This window comes from Mustela putorius, unplaced genomic scaffold (genome assembly GCF_011764305.1).
Source record: "Mustela putorius furo isolate JIRA1106 unplaced genomic scaffold, ASM1176430v1.1 tig00000831_pilon_pilon_pilon, whole genome shotgun sequence".
NCBI lineage: Eukaryota > Metazoa > Chordata > Mammalia > Carnivora > Mustelidae > Mustela > Mustela putorius.
Window position 1 is genome coordinate 8178724 of NW_025421490.1, and position 16090 is coordinate 8194813.

A 16090-nucleotide genomic window follows, 5' to 3' on the forward strand; every position below is an offset into this window, starting at 1 on the left:
GTTGCACCGCCTGGCGTATGGGCTCTCGTGGGGATTGCAAACAAACTTTCACTAAAGACCAAATGGCCAGGGTTCCCGGCGTAGTGCGCGGATCGCATCTAAGGTCTTCTCCTAAATGCTCCCACTAAGGGATGTTTAATATCCCTTCCTCCAAAAACCAGGGAGCCGTTTGTCCCACTTCCCTCAAAAACAAACGAGCTGTTTTATTTTTTAAAGGAGTACCAATTGCTTTAAGGATATCAGAAAGCGGCCCCAGCATTTTATATGTGGCCATCTCGTTTCCCATACCGGAAAGCTTTCTATGCTCGTCCTCGACTTGAGGAACTTTCCCGTCACTAGACAGAAATAGGTGCACTCTTTACCTGATCGTCGCCGACTCCGTGCGTCTCTCACGATGAGATTCCCAGGTTTCGGCACCACTTGTCGCTCTCGCCAGCAAGAACGACTCGGACACTCACGTAGCGGCGAACCTTTTTTATTAGTCGCTTTTTCTTCCTCCTCCTCTAACCCCAGGCGCATGGGTTTTTATGCAGGCAGTGTTAACCAATCAGAGCATGATCACCAAACATAACCATACATGGCCATGCTGTGTTCATGCAGTGCGCATGCACCTCCCGCGTGAGCGGACCTAAAAGAACAGCCAATCATATTCAGTCCCTTACAGCTCTTATAGTGGGCCTCCTGTACTGGCTCCCGACAGAATTGGAAATATATGCCCACAAAAAAACCTGTGCAGGAATGTTCATAGTAGCGTTATTCACAGTAACCAGAAAGTAGAAATTACCCAAGTGTGCACAACTCAAGAATGGATAGACAGGGGCAGTTGGTTAAGCGAGTCACTCCTGGTTTTGGCTCCGGTCATGATCTCAGGGTCAGGAGATCGAGTCCCACGGGGGCGGGGTGGGGGGAGCTCTGTGCTCAGCAGGGAGTCGGCTCAAGACTCTCTCTGTCTCTCTGTACTCCCACCCCCCTTCACACACTCTTAGACAAATAAAATCTTAAAAGAAAGAATGGGTAAACAGAATGTGGTATCCAGTGGTATATCCAGACAAGGGAATGTTACAGGCAATAAAGAGACAGGAGGATGAATCCAAACAACACTGTGTCAAGTGCAAACAGCCAGTCACAAGAGGTCTCACACATACCATGTGATCTCGTTTGTATCAAGTGTCCAGAACAGGCAAATCCATACAAATAGATAGTAAATCAGTGGGACCAGGGACTGATAGGAGGGACTGCTTACTGGGTCCGAGGTTTTTTTTAATGAGGTGATGAAGGTTTCTGAAATTAGGATGAGCTGTATATATCTGGGAACATATAGAAACTACTGATAATATACTTTGAAAGAGTGAATTTCGTGAATTTCAATGTAGCTGTTATTTAAAAGAAAGTGTATTGGGGCACATGGGTGAGCAGTTGGTTAAGCGTCTGCCTTCAGCTCAGGTCATGATCTCAGGCTCCTGGGATCGAGCACCGTATCAGGCTCTCTGCTCAGTGAGGAGCCTGCTTCTCTCCCTCTGCCACGCCCCCTGCTTGTGCTCTCTTTCTTTCTCTCTGTCAAATAAAAAGTCTGTAAAAATAGAATTTTTAAAAGTGTATTGTGCACCTCCATACACAAGGCAGTATTCTAGGCTCTGCCGATGCGGTTCCCTCGAGTTTATATTCCAGTGGGAGGCCCAGATAGAGTTCGTCCCAAGATACACAGAGTCTTCAGGTTTGATGGTACAATTAGTCTTAGCAAACCATGCGGACTTATAGAGAAAAAGAGAGATTCCAGAGGAAGAAAAAAAGAGGCTCTAGGAAGCTTCTAAGATAAAAGTTTTGATTTTCAGGAAGGCAATAAAGGGGATTTCTAGAAATTACAGATGGAGAGCACTTCAGAAGGGAAGCAATGACCAATTCATGAGCGCAGGGCAGGAGAGCAGAATGCAATTGTCTCTCTCTTCTTTCTACTTTTCTGTTTTCTAAATTTTCTATAATCTAACAGTGAAGTATCTTCAGTGACAAAAGAGGACTTTCTCTTCTCTTTAACTGGCTACTGTTAGGAGGCTGCTAGATGGAAAGAATGCCATAGGCATGGCAGGGTGACAGGCTATGAAAGGATACCCTACGTGCGTGGTGGAGAAATGCACCGAGAGAGGCCCCTGCCGGCTGGCCGTAGTGACTTCCTGCTCAAAATGTCTGCTGGGGATTTAGAGCTCAGTCATAGCCACAGACGGAAGGGTGTGAGGATAAATTAGGAGGGAGGGCGGTCAGGTCTGCGTGAACGTATTTCCTTCCCTCCCACCTTCCTGCAGACATGATCATTGCCTGATAAACAGATCATGATGAAGGACTCAATGATACAGGGAGGGATCCACAGCAAAGGGCCTTCCTAAGTCAGGAGCTGTGGTCCTGGCAGAACTAAGATGCCAACAGGATATATAGCCTGAAAACTGGGGTTTCCATCCAGGACCATGGTAATTCTGGCTACTCTGTTACTAGAGCAAAAGGCCACTACTTCCAGCAATGTTATCTGCTCGTTCCAGTTCAGGGACCAATGTCATGGTCTTAAAATACATAAAACTGGGGTGCCTGGATGGCTCAGTCAGTTAAGCATCTGCCTTCAACTCAGGTCATGATCCCACGGTCCTGGGATTGAGTCCTGCATTGGGCTCCCTGCTCAGGGGGGAATCTGCTTCTCCCTCTGCCTCTGCCTATTGCTCCCCCTGCTTGTGCTTGCTGTCAAATTTTTAAAAATCCATAAAATTATCTGACAAACTATTAGTTAAAACCCACAGATGACATAGAAGAGGAACATTCAATTGGGTGGGTCATTTATACTCACTATTCAAAATGTCTTAAATAGAGGCGCCTGGGTGGCTCAGTGGGTTAAAGCCTCTGCCTTCAGCTCAGGTCATGATCTCAGGGTCTTGGGATTGAGTCCCACATTGGGCTCTGTGCTCAGCGGGGAGCCTGCTTCCCTTCCTCTCTCTTGTGAGCTCTGCCTACTTGTAATCTCTGTCAAATAAATAAATAAAAATCTTTTTTAAAAATGTCTTAAAAACCACGAAAAACAGCATAAAAGTTCACCAGAATAGTGGGAGGGGGGGACAGGCATGCTAGAAGGCATCGGTAACATAAGCAATGAAAACACCATACAGTGGCATCCAGCTTCCTAAAAACCTAAACTTCCTACATAGATAAATTAGCAGATTGTTGTCTTTATAAAATCTAACTTGTTCTACAGGAAGCACTGGTTGCAAATGTCATGCATTTTCATTTTTTTTTTTTTGCTTTCAAAGCAATAATTTTTTAAAGTAACCTTCTCTTTTCCTATCTCCTAGCCTCGAGTTCTCTTCTTTAAATTGTTTAATTCTAATACATCATATATGATTCATACAGAACTTACGAAATGTAAAATCACCCCGCAGGCTGTTATTAAAAGCCAAGGTCCAGAACACTTCTTATTTCTATGTCCCCATTAGGTACTCAAGAAAGTACGTACTTCTTTAATACGATCCTTGCGTTTCACTGTCTGTGTCAGTTTCCTGGGGCTGCTGTAATAACATGCAACAAACTAGGTGCCTTAAAGCAAGAGAAATCCGTCCCATCGCCGTTCTAGAGGATTTCAGACGCCGTTCCAGCAGTCTGAAATCGGAGCCCGGGCAGAATCCTTCCTTGCTCCCCACCAGCTCCCGGTGCTGGGTGGCAGTCCCTCCCATCCCTTGGCTTACAGTGACATCACTCCTGGCTCTGCCTCTGTTGTCCCACGGTGTCCTCCCTGTGCCTTAACGCACTTACATCCACATCTCCCTTACAGGGACATCAGTGCGAGGGAGTAAGGGCCCACCCTGCTGACCTCATCTGAACTCCATGACCTCTGCAAAGGCTCTGTTTGCAAATAAGGTCACATTCCACCGGGAGAGAGGTGAACTCTTCACCCTATCTTTTGGGGGGACACAGTCCAACCTGGAACACCATCCTTTGTACTTCTCAAAAGACAGGCTTCCTGCAATTTGCCCCCTTGTCCTAACCCATGAGTACCAAGAGCAGAGAGCATTTTCTAAGTGTAGGGGTAAAAAAAGCCGAATTCCTCACGGCGAGAAGAGAGAGGAACTCTGGCCTTCAGATGCCAAGGGCTTTCTGTCATGTCCGCATGCCAACACAGAGCCAAGGTGAAAGGTAAAAAATAAAAGGTAAAAAGACATTTATATTCGTATTTATTTATGCATCCATTGGCCAGCTGCTAGAGTATTTTACCATCTTTCCTAAACTCTGCTAAGTTAAGACATTGCCTCCCAGCCCTCACACTGTAAATAACACCAGTTTTATATTCTTGCAGACTCTGCTCCTACATTAAAAAGAAAAATTCCAGCACGTAAAACCTTGAGTGTACATTATGGGGCTTTAAATAATCTCCCTCAATTATGGAACTAGCTTAGTTTTCAATTGTTCAGCACTTTTATTTCTTCCTGAATTCAATCCCTACCTAATGGGGCCATCACTGCTACCCAAGTAAATGTTTTGTCCTGCACTATAATAATTAAACCAGCACCTTCCGAGCACCTAGCAAGAGTGGGCCAACAGGTGTACAGGACAGCCCCATCAGTCCTCGATGACAGCTGGGGACCGGGGCTCAGTGCTTTGTGTGTCAGAGAAAGCGGATCTGCTTTGTGTCCAATTCTGAACATAGCTGGGAATTACTGTAGGGTCCAAGGGTGGACTGTCATGTTGATTATTTTAAATAAAAGTTATTTAAGAGACAGCCTGTATAATCAGGACACTCAGACGTTTCTCCATCCCCCAGAAAGCAGGAAATAGATCTCCCACGAGAAAGGCACCCCTCTGAACCGGGAGGTAAGGAGACAGCCTCAGCACCAGAGACAGGAAATTCAGAGCCTAGAAGGCTGTATGAACCCCTCTTGTTACTGCTGAGTAGTTGACTATCTCAGCCCGAATTCTGCTTAGAATTCCTTACTAATCAAAGCTTCCAGAGTTAAGTTTTTCTTTGTCCTATCAATTTCTCAAGGATTTACTGTCTCTTTGTCTAAAAAATATAAAAGCTGCCAGCCTTAGTCACTTCTTCAGGTCTCAGTTTTATCACTGAGCTTCCATGTGCACATGTAATAAAACCTGGATTTTTTTTCTCCTGTTAATCTGTCTCTTGTCAATTTAATTTTTAGTCTAGGTTTAAGATCTTGAAGGGTAGAGAAGTATTTTTCCTTCTCTTCGTTACTAAACTTCTGAATCTGGCAAACCATTCATCCATTTGGAGACTGTTCAGATTTTTAATTCTATTTATCAGCAAGTCTATGACCAGCTAGCCAAAAGGTTTTCCTTTAGAATTTAACTTTCTGGGGCACCTGGGTGGCTCAGTGGGTTGGGCATCTGCCCTCAGCTTGGGTCATGGTCTCAGGGTCCTGGGATTGAGTCCCTCATTGGGCTCTCTGCTCCGCGGGGAGCCTGCTTCTCCCTCTCCCTCTGTGGCTCCACTGCTTACACGTGCACACACTCTCTCGCTCCCTCTGTATCAAGTAAATTAAAAAGAAAAAATCTTAAAAAAAAAAAAAAAAGGAATTTAACTTTCTGGGGGCACCTGGCTGGCTCAGTCGGTGGAGTGTGTGACTCTTGATCTCAGAGTCATGAGCTTAAGCCCCACGTTGTACGTAGAGATTACTTAGAAATACAAACTCCAAAAAAATTTAAAAAATAAAAATTTAACTTTCTGGCATTAAGCAAATAATTGTTCACTTATTCCCTATGATTGCAAAAGAAAGAAAGTAGAGTACTGTCAGCTATCAGTCTATCCTTCTAACAAGGAAATAAATGGTTTATAGTATTTATCGTCACCATCATTAACAGAATAGCCACTGACAATAGTGCTTACGGTCACAAGGTAATTTTATATACTTCATAGCATCTGAGCCGAGCCTCCCCATAACCATCTGAGAGGTAAGAAATTCTAACCCTCAACAGGTGTACAAACATTTTGGATGAATTGGCTAAAGAAGTCAGTTTCCAATTTCTCTAAAACGAGTCCTGAAGTTTTCAACGGGTCGGGAACACAGAAGATAAAAGGAAGCCCTGATCTTTCTCACTCCCAGCAGTCTCCCTCGACCCAGCAGGTGAGGAACAGTCCCGGAGTCACCCCGGACCTGCACGGGCCTGGAGAGAGGGGTGGAGAAGACGCCACTCAGGGAGCCCCTGCAGGCCATTCACGGTGCTGCTGCTGCGTCTCTGGGGGCACACAGGCCCCCCATCCTCACGAGCAAACAAGGGAGTCGGAAGGAGATGTAGATAATACACTCAGCTAGGGGCTAAGCTGAGACTGTAAAACTTGGCAGCGTTTCAGTACCACAGTCTACACCCTGACTTTCTCCACTGGAAGCTGATAAGGTAAAATAAGTTCAAGAAAACCTCTGCCAAGCAACACAGAGGATTTTACTGGCAACTGAGATAATGCCTTACAATTACAGGATAAAGGACGCCCTATTAGGAGATCAAACAGATTTAAGGGAAACACGATCCAGCCAGTGTTGGGTTTGGGTTTTAAACACAGGAAGGGCACTGGTGTGGAATGGGGAGAGAGCAGATTCTGTGGGGCCCTCCGAGGGCAGATCAGGGAACAAGGTGGAGAAAATACAGGCAGAGAGCAAGCACCAACCCCCCCCACCTCCCCGCCATCTGTCAGCTTTCTAAGAACCGTACTGGTGAGATGGTGGGAGTGGAGCAGAAGATGTTTCCGCGTTATTAAATCCACCGCGTTAATGCAACAAACACCCACATCAGGGTTAGTACGGCCAGGCTGCTGACGACCAGCAAAGTTCCTCGAAGCAGCAGCGCCTCTGTGCAGGGCAGACAGATACACAGCTTGACAGGCACGAATGTGAGAGATCCCATTCCCAGGCGTGGCCAGCAGCATGACAAAGATGGGACAGAGAACCCGTCTCTTTTTCTGCAGAATTACACAGGCTGTACTGACAGAGATGATGGCAGAGTGAGTGCGGGGTGAGACGTGGTTCGCCCTAGGAGGGTAAGGGATGTCAAAGACGGTCGCAAAGGAATAGAGTATGAATTAAAACTCTGCAGAATGCTTTCTAGTACTAAGTAAGACTCATTTGCAAAAAATAAACAGGCAAAACTATATAAGGATATTTGGGGAATTAGAAGAAAAAGCAAAGGTAGATTCTAATACTCATTATAAGGCAAAAACCATCTAAAATATAGGAACTAAAATGACATTTTATTATGGCTCACTCTGTAACTAGGAACAACAACAACGCAACCCAAACACAAAGGGATGGGAATTATGATGTAATAAATGCTATTGTGGCGACTCTATGTTACACATGAGAGGAAGATTTACCTGAATGTTCAAAAGACTAACAAAATAATGTCAATAGGGAAAAAAATGAAGGAGAAGGAGGGAACACAATCTGGTTTCAAATGCAGAGCCAGAAATAAGTTGGGACAATTAAGGAATTAGATACTATGAAATACAAGGCCGATGAACACAAAATATTCAAGTTCCATGGAATTAAAAAGTGTTCCCCAAAAAGCTTAATTTAATGCCTGTTATAAATGAATCCAGCGCTCAATGCTGGGAATATACAAACAAGGCAGGTTTGCCGAGGATGAGCCGAGGATGAGCCTGGCAGACCAGCATGGGGACCCTCCTTCCAACAGACGAATGGCCAGGCAGGACACGACACGACATGACACGACACGACACGACACGACACACACACACACACACACACTCCCCGTAACACACACTGCTCCTCTCCAGGGGAGTTCTAGAACATGAGGTCTTATTGCACCTGCTGCAGTCTCTTCTTCTGAGGTATAACCTGTATTCCAGAGAAATGGTAATCCACAGAGGATGACTAAAGAAGTACAAATGATCTTACCAGACCTACCAAAACCAAAGAAGGAGCAGCACAGTGAAGACGGAAACAGAAGGCTGACTGTGGCTCTGTGCACCGTCAGGAAAACAGGCAAACAGTAATCAGCAAGGGTGACGGGAAAATTCGAAGGTGGCCTCATGACCCTCACCCCTGGGTGTTATTCCCACGAGGACATGAGGATTCCCGGCAAGGACAATTCTGCAGATATAATGAAGCTTACTCATCGGCTGGCTTGAAGACAGGGAGCCCATCGGAGTGATCCAAACCTATCATTAGAGCCTTTAAAACAGTGATCTCCCTCCGCTAACAGAAAGGGAAGTCAGAGAGAAGACACTGAGCACAACAGAACATTCTGCTGCTGGCTCTGATGATGAAGGGAGCATCTAGAAAGAACCTGAGAGCTCCTCCAGAAGCTGAGAGTAACCACAGGACGGCTGGCAGGAAAGGCGGATCTCAGTCCAGTTGCTTCTGCCAACAGCCTGACTGAGCTGGGCTGCAGGGTCCTCCCCACAGCCGCCAGATGAGAATGAGCTCTGCTGGTAACCTGTTGTGGGTCTAGGGAGACCCTAATTCATGCTCATAAATAGGTATTGTCTTAAGCCCCAGAGTGTGCGCTATTATGTTCTGCGGCAACAGCAAACTGGTGTGGCAGGAAAGACGGTGGACGTCTACTGACATCATGAAATATTACGGAGCCCCTCACACGTGTCACTGCAGCTTAGAAAGACTAATGCACAGGGGCTAGAAGTCCGAGGCATGCCATAGTGAGCTAGAAAGCAACCTGGCCTGCCAAGGCATGCCTCCTCACAGGGACTCTGCTTGGACAACCCAGGGCCTTCCAAACCCAGGCTAAGTGGAGCACATGCATACAGAGCAACAACAGATCTTTTATTAACACACAGCTAAACTTCTAGGCAGAAGCAGTGCAAAATCTATCTCTATCTCTTTCTCTCTAAAATAAATAAATCTTAAAAAAAAAAAAGTGTGACTGGTCAACTGAGTGGAAGAAGACTAGAATAATAAGGTCAAAAAATTTCTCCAGATTTGGAAGAGCAGGTGCAGTGTGGCAATGGATAAAACAGGCTGTGGGGCTCCTGGGTGGCTCAGTCATGGGGTGTCCACCTTCGGCTCAGGTCATGATCCCAGGTTCCTGGGATCAAGACCCGCATTGGGCTCCCTGCTCAGCGGGAAGCCTGCTTCTCCCTCTCCCACTCCCCCTGCTTGTGTTCCCTCTCTCGCTGCATCTCTCTCTGTCAAATAAATAAAATCTTTTAAAAAGGGAAGGAGGCAGCCAGGTAGGTCCAATGCAAAAGGGTGAAGACTAGTTAATCATCAGACTCATAAACATATATGACAGGGAGTGGGGATCTCAGGGCTACGACTAGAGAAGTTTTTTACTCCAGCAACATATGAAGCATGGGCACCTAAAATTTGGAGGTTTCAAGTCTTTTAGGACAAGAAAATTGAAGATACTGAACTAACCGACGATATTTCAACTTCCTGATAAGTACAAATACACTTGAGAGAGATGGTGAAGATGATAGCTCTTTTAAAAGACAAGTATGTTACATCGACCAGAAGGCAGGACAAAAGCCAAAGGAAATGCTAAGGTATGCTGCTAGTCACAATCCTAGAAGAGCAGGGTCCTCCTCATCCCAGAAAGGAACAATGTGTGCTCCTCACCTCATGAAGAAACATACTGAAAAATGGAATACATCAAATCTGAGGGTGGCAACAGATTTAACAAATTAACAAATTCAATAACAAATTTATGAATTAACAAAGGTAACAAATTAACTCCATAAATTAACTGGAGTTAATTTGTTCATTTCTCCTCCATTCTCATAATTCTTGTGCTTTCAATTATGGCATGGAAAGACTCCACCTTTAAAAAATTCATGTTGAGGTCTGAATTATGCCCTTACTCTAGCTACACTGTTTAAATTAAATAGATGTTTACTAGAATCCCCCCCCCCTTTTTTTTGAACTTCAGGAAAAGAACATGCAGCTGTTTGGACATAGAAAAGCTTTCTAACTGCCAATGTAATTCTACCAACGTAATTTGGAAGGGAACAGAGCTAAAACTCCAATACTGTATCTTTATCTACCTGCCTTTTATTTCTGTGAGAAGCTTTGCTCTGAAACTCAAGCATCTATTGTTGAAAGATTCTGAAAAATGATGCAAAAGTAGGTGTTATGTTGACCTAACCCTTTTTACCACTTAGTAGAAATAAACAAAATAATTTCTCACTGTTGAATTCACATGAATAGTGTCTAAAAATACAGACTAAAAAAAAAAAAAACACAACAAACAGAACAAGAAATTACTAATTACTCTAGGCCTACTAAAGTAAAACTCTTCCTTGTAGTATTAAATACACTTATCTGGAATTACATGCCTTTAAGGTTGTGATTATGTTTAGCATTGTTGTTGTTTTAATAATACGAGGAAAAATTATGTACTTTATGATGGTTTGACATTATAAATCAGACAAGGTTTTGTCACATCAAAATAATTCTACTTTTACTGCCAAGTTATTTTGAAGACAGAACATACTTCCTGAAAAGAAACTTATTTCAAGAATGATCACAACTTTTATTGAAGGGTTACAGCGCCTTCTACATAGAACTTCGGTTTAATTCTTAGAGGAATTCTATCAGTAAGTCCTATTATTATCCTTATTTTACAGATAAAGAAAATGAAGCTTAGAGAGACTAGGGAATTTGCCAAATGTGACAGAGCCACAGAGTGGCAGGACCACGACCAAACCCAGGTCACCTGACGTGGAAATCTACATCACCCCAACATGGAAGAGTCAGGCCTGGTTCTGCATATTTATTTAAAGAGCACGCGTTTTCTCTGCGTGGCTACAAAACAATTAAAAGTCAAGAAAAGGGGCGCCTGGGTGGCTCAGTGGGTTAAGCTGCTGGCTTTGGCTCAGGTCATGATCTCAGGGTCCTGGGATCGAGTCCCGCATCGGGCTCTCTGCTCAGCAGGGAGCCTGCTCCCCCCTCTCTCTCTCTCTCTGCCTGCCTCTCTGCCTACTTGTGATCTCTCTCTGTCAAATAAATAAATAAAATCTTTTAAAAAAATAAAATAAAATAAAAATAAAAAATATATAAAAGTCATGAAAATCTGACAGCCAATCCACTCTTTCACGTTGAGAAGTTACTGAAACTCTCTTTTGACTATTTTTAATACATAAAGATTTTGGCTGAATTATTTTTGTTTTTCTGGAAGAAAATGATGTCCCCGCACGGGCATTATGCGCGGCCAAGTGCGAGGAGTCTCCTGCGGCTGCAGAAAGCCTCGATCCACGTTCCCATCCGCGTCTCGGTGACAGAAAAATTCCGCTTTCTCTAGGACTCTTCCCTCCGTGACTCGATTATCTCCAGTTTTCCTCATTTATATGAAAAGGGTTGTAAGATATTAGACACAAAACAAGGTGCTGTATTTGCCACCACTTCAGGGGGCCCCAGGACCGTGGTCTTCTTGTCTGACGAGTGTGCGGTGCTCAGACACGGAACGTGCATTTCAGGAATAAAGGAATCAATACTGACGTTCGTCTCCGAAATCCTTGGTTTTTGTTTTTGTTTTGTTTTTGGGGGGTTGTTGTTGTTTTGTTTTGTTTTGCTTTTGAGAAGGCGGCTGTGTACCATTCGCTTTTCCCACGACCGTACACTCCCTCGACTTTTCACGCCGGCGCTGTCTACGCCGCCCGCAGCGCGGGTGGAAGCAGCCGGGCCGAGGCCGGCCGGGAGCGGGTCCGTCGCGTCCGCGGCCGCTCGCCCGTGAGCGACGACCCCCGACCCCCGGCCGGCGCGCTCCGCCCGCGACGCCGTGATTCGTCCCGCTCCGCGGAGCAAGCGCCCAGCGAAGCCAGAGAAGCCGTGAAGCGGTTTTAAGGGCAGGTTCCGGCGAGGCCGCCGAGGCCGGCAAACGTCCCACCAACAGGACTCCGCCAAGTTTAGAGAACGCGGTTCCACAGGCGACGGATCGCCGCTCGCGAGGCCGGGAGACACGGGAGGGCCCCCGCCGCCGCCCGACCCGGCCGCGCCCCCGCCGCGCCTCGGACGCTCCGCCCGCCCGCGAGAGCCCCGAGCAACTCACCTCGGAAACTCAGGGCGCCGGGCTCTGTGCCTCGGGCGGGGCCCGCTCCCCGCCGCCCCCGCTTCGCGTCGCTCCGCCCGCGGGCTGCCGGCCCCACGGACGCCGGGCATTCCCGGCCCGGCCGCGCTCGCGGGCGGCATCCCCCGCCGTCGCACCGGCTCCTCGGCCGCGTCAGCCGCTGCCGCGCGCGCGCCCACGCGCTCCCCCCACGCGCTCCCCCCACGCAGGCGCGCGCGGCTGCCGCCTCACGGGAGGGGCCGCCCGCCGACGGAAGCCCCCGGCCGCTCCCCCCCGCCCCGGTCAGAGCCCCGCCGCAGCGACTCCGGTCCGCACCCGGGACCGGCGGAGGCGACCGCGGCGCGCTTACCTCCAGCCGCGAACGCGAGCCCGGGCCCACGGGGCTCCGCCGCTGTCCGGCGAGGACGCCCGGCCCGGGACGGACCCCCGCCCGGCCCCCTGCAGCAGCTTCCGCGGGAGCCGGGGCAGCGCGCGCCCGTGATTCAGCGCCTTTTCGCGGCGCGGTTACCACGGCGACGCGCGCGCACGCGCCCCTGGGAGGGGCGGGCCGCGGTCCCTGCCCAGCCGCCGGCACCCAGGTGCCCGCGACTTTGCACACCGCGTTCGCACGGGGAGGCGGTCTGTATGCCCACCTCCTCTCCTTCGCCAACCCCGTCCCTGTCGCCATGATCCTAGACGGCCCCGGGGGATGAGCCCCCTTTCATATGCCCGGGTCAGAGTGGCTCAAGGAAGCCAAGAGCACACCACCTGGGTTAAAGACCCTTTAAGAATGTGTCCCCTGAAGGGAAGGTACCCCACATGCACAGGTCCCACTCCTCCGGCGGGAGCCACTTTGGGCCCTACTATGTCTTGAGCACGTGATACTTTTTGATTTAGGTTCGCGGGTGCTGGGAGGGGCCCGGCCAACTCCACGCATTCTAAGTTAATTAGGTGCCCACCGTGTTTAGGCTACATTTGCGTTTATGGGAAGGTGATGATCGGAATCGCAAAAAATTCACGAGGAAGAAGACCCTTTCTTGCATTTATTCTGTTTTTGTACAATAAAGATGCTCAAATGTCTAGGTAGGGTAACACGGGATTCTGTGAAGGTCTTGGGATCAGAAATTGGTCCCTGTTGGTTACTGTTGCAGAGGCAGATTGGAAAAGAGGGGGGCTTAAATAGAGATTGGAAAAAGAAGCCAGCGCGTTCCTCGGGCATTCATTCCTAGCACATTACCAAGGCGGGGGGACATACGGCACTGAGTCACGCAGGCCCCACAAGCAAGCCCCTCCTAGGCTTCTTGATGGGGGCGGATAGGCCTTGGACGACTTACATAACCCTGCTAAACTTCGGTTTCCTCAGTTACACAGTGGAGATAATTGCACTCATTTAGGACCACTGTGGGAATTCAATAATGAACGCTGCAAGAGAAAGCTATCCAGGGGTGAAAGAATGGAAATCAGATTGGACCAAAAATTAAAAAAGCAATCGTGCCATTGACCAGGCTGGGAAGACACAGATAAAGCCAGAGCCAAGTTAAGAGGAAATATGGTCTCTCCGAAAGTCATGCAATCAGGATGACTTCCCCAGATGTCAGAAGAACCTTAAGAAACTCACCTCCTATGTCATTTATGTCACCCCATAAATGACATAACAATCCTCTCTATAAATGACTTGCTTTCTTACCCCAGACACCACCTGTTTTGCAACCCATGCACACTGGTTACTACACTCTCTTCTGCTCACGAAAGAACCCAATCTCTAGTTAACCCCCTTTCTTTTCCAATCTGCCTCTGAAACAGTAACCAACAGGGACCGATTTCTGATACCAAGACCCTTCACAGAACCCACACCTGGGAACCCACTTCAATGGGAACCCACACCTTACGCCCTTTCTCCTCTCACCTGACATTCCACCTGACAATACCCTGAGTGCCCTCTCACTGTACTAATAATCTGACTGAGCCAACAGGCTTGTTCCCAAAGATCTTTAATATGCATGGGTTTAACCCAGAACGTTCAACTTTTAACATCTTTTAAGTCAGTGCCATTACAATGAATACCTGTTTTGATACATATGTAAATTTAGAATCTATTTTGGCACTGCATAAAAACGTTAGTGGGCCTCCCTAGGACACTAATGTTAGGATACTATCCTTCACTTCTCTTCAGCATTTAATGGCATCTATTGAGGTCTGGCTACATGTCAGAGACTATAATAATTATTAAGGGTAAAAGTATGTTTCCTTAGTATAGCTCTTCTACTTCATCTGCTCTTGTTTATATGCTGTTGGATGGAACATTTGTCTAACAGACTGTACAAAGACCAGAATTACCAAGGTCTAGCAAGCTTCAAGTATATTCGACATCGGTGGCAATGGTGGTGTTTAGTCTATTGAAATAAATACAAGATTCTGAGTTGGCATTTCCCCAAGGGAAGTAAGGTACTCAGAGCTAGTATTCTGGAAAAATTCGAGAGCCAAAGTAAAAAAATTCAAGATATTGCTAATAAATAGGTTCTTAATTCTTGCATTCATTGGGAATTGTTTAAGGGTGCCTGGGTGGCTCCGTCTATGAAGTGTCCCACTCTTGCTCTCATGCCAGTTCTCCATCTCAGGGCTGGGAATTCAAGTCCTTCATGCAACTCCAAGCTGGGCATGGAGCCTACTTAAAAAAGAAAATTAACTTGTGGGTCCCCTGGCAGGCTGTCAGAGGAATGTGCGACTCTTGATCTTGGGATTGTGAGTTCAAGCTCCACACTGAGCGTAGAGATTGTTTAAAAATAAATAAGTAAACTTTTTAAAAAAGTGATTTAATTGTTCCCATTCACATCAGTTAAAACTGATTTCTTTAGACATCGGGGTGTCTCAGTTGGTTGCCTTCCACTTCGGCATCTGCTTTCCACTCGGGTCATGGTCCTGGGATTGAGTCCTGAATTGTGCACCCCACTCAGTCGGGAGCCTGCTTCTCCCTCTACCGCTTCCCACTGCTTAAGCTTGCTCTCTCAAATAAAATCTTAAATAAAAAACCAAACCTGATTTCTTAGATTTTGCTATTATAAACAGTAAACAGGAAGTTACTTCACTTGAATGCTTTGAGTCATAGAAAAGAAATGATGCTTTTGGTGTACCTGGGTGGCTCAATGAGTTAAGCATCTGCCTTCAGCTCAGGTCATAATCCTAGGGTCCTGGAATCAAGCCCCGCATCAGGCTTCCTGCTTAGTGGGAGCCTGCTTCTCCCTCTCCTCCCCGCTTGTGCTCTCTCTCACTATCTCTCTCTCTCAAATAAGTAAATAAAATCTTAAAAAATAAATGATGCTCCGGGGCGCCTGGGTGGCTCAGTGGGTTAAGCCGCTGCCTTCGGCTCAGGTCATGATCTCAGAGTCCTGGGATCGAGTCCCGCATCGGGCTCTCTGCTCAGCAGGGAGCCTGCTTCCTCCTCTCTGCCTGCCTCTCTGCCTGCTTGTGATCTCTCTCTGTCAAATAAATAAATAAAATCTTAAAAAAAAAAAGAAATGATGCTCCTTTCAAAGTTTTCAAACAATAATCACTTAATCTAATACACAGTACTATATATTCTATTTTTTATAATTAGCCTTTTGCTCAATTTTTTTTGTAATATGATGTAAGGTATGTTCTTTCAACAATTATTCTTCCAAGTGAATAAATAATTTATGCCAAAAACATCCTTTTCCTATATAAATTAACTATTGCCTCCATAATGTAGGCTAAGATATTAGCATTCTCATTTGAAATGATTAAATAAGTATATACAAATCTCCTTTCCATTGTGACTATAAAGGGATTATATATAAATTCAGCTTGTCTTTTTTTTTAGTGTCTTAGCTGTTAATTTTGACATCCCTGATGAAAATGAGGCTCTGTCACTTCTCATTCTAATTATTCTCCCCAGCTTTCCTTTTTTTATACTGAGGATATCAATGTATGCTTGGTAGTTCTTGGTGGGTTGAGAAGCTTCATAGAAGCTGTTTTCTTCCATACAAAAGTGAGTCAGAGCAGTGGACCAGAAACAAGAAGCAGGTAAAAACTTCAATCCCATCGTGGGCATAAAAGCATACTAAAACCAACTATA

At 46.4% G+C, this 16090-nt stretch overlaps 1 protein-coding gene across 7 annotated transcripts in view; it reads right to left on the reverse strand.

Annotated features, from left to right (window-relative positions):
* Window positions 1-12533, reverse strand: part of KIAA0319 (KIAA0319 ortholog) — a 99530-nt gene extending 86997 nt beyond the window's left edge. For 3 of the 7 annotated variants that reach the window (XM_045085100.1, XM_045085104.1, XM_045085098.1), the window contains exon 1: window positions 12368-12532. The gene's annotated coding sequence lies outside the window, so the exon portion shown is untranslated. Of the gene's footprint in view, window positions 1-12000; window positions 12197-12367 lie in introns of those variants that run through there. The other 4 variants (XM_045085099.1, XM_045085101.1, XM_045085103.1 and 1 more) reach the window with 3 other exon arrangements.
* Between the last annotated feature and the right edge of the window lie 3557 nt (window positions 12534-16090).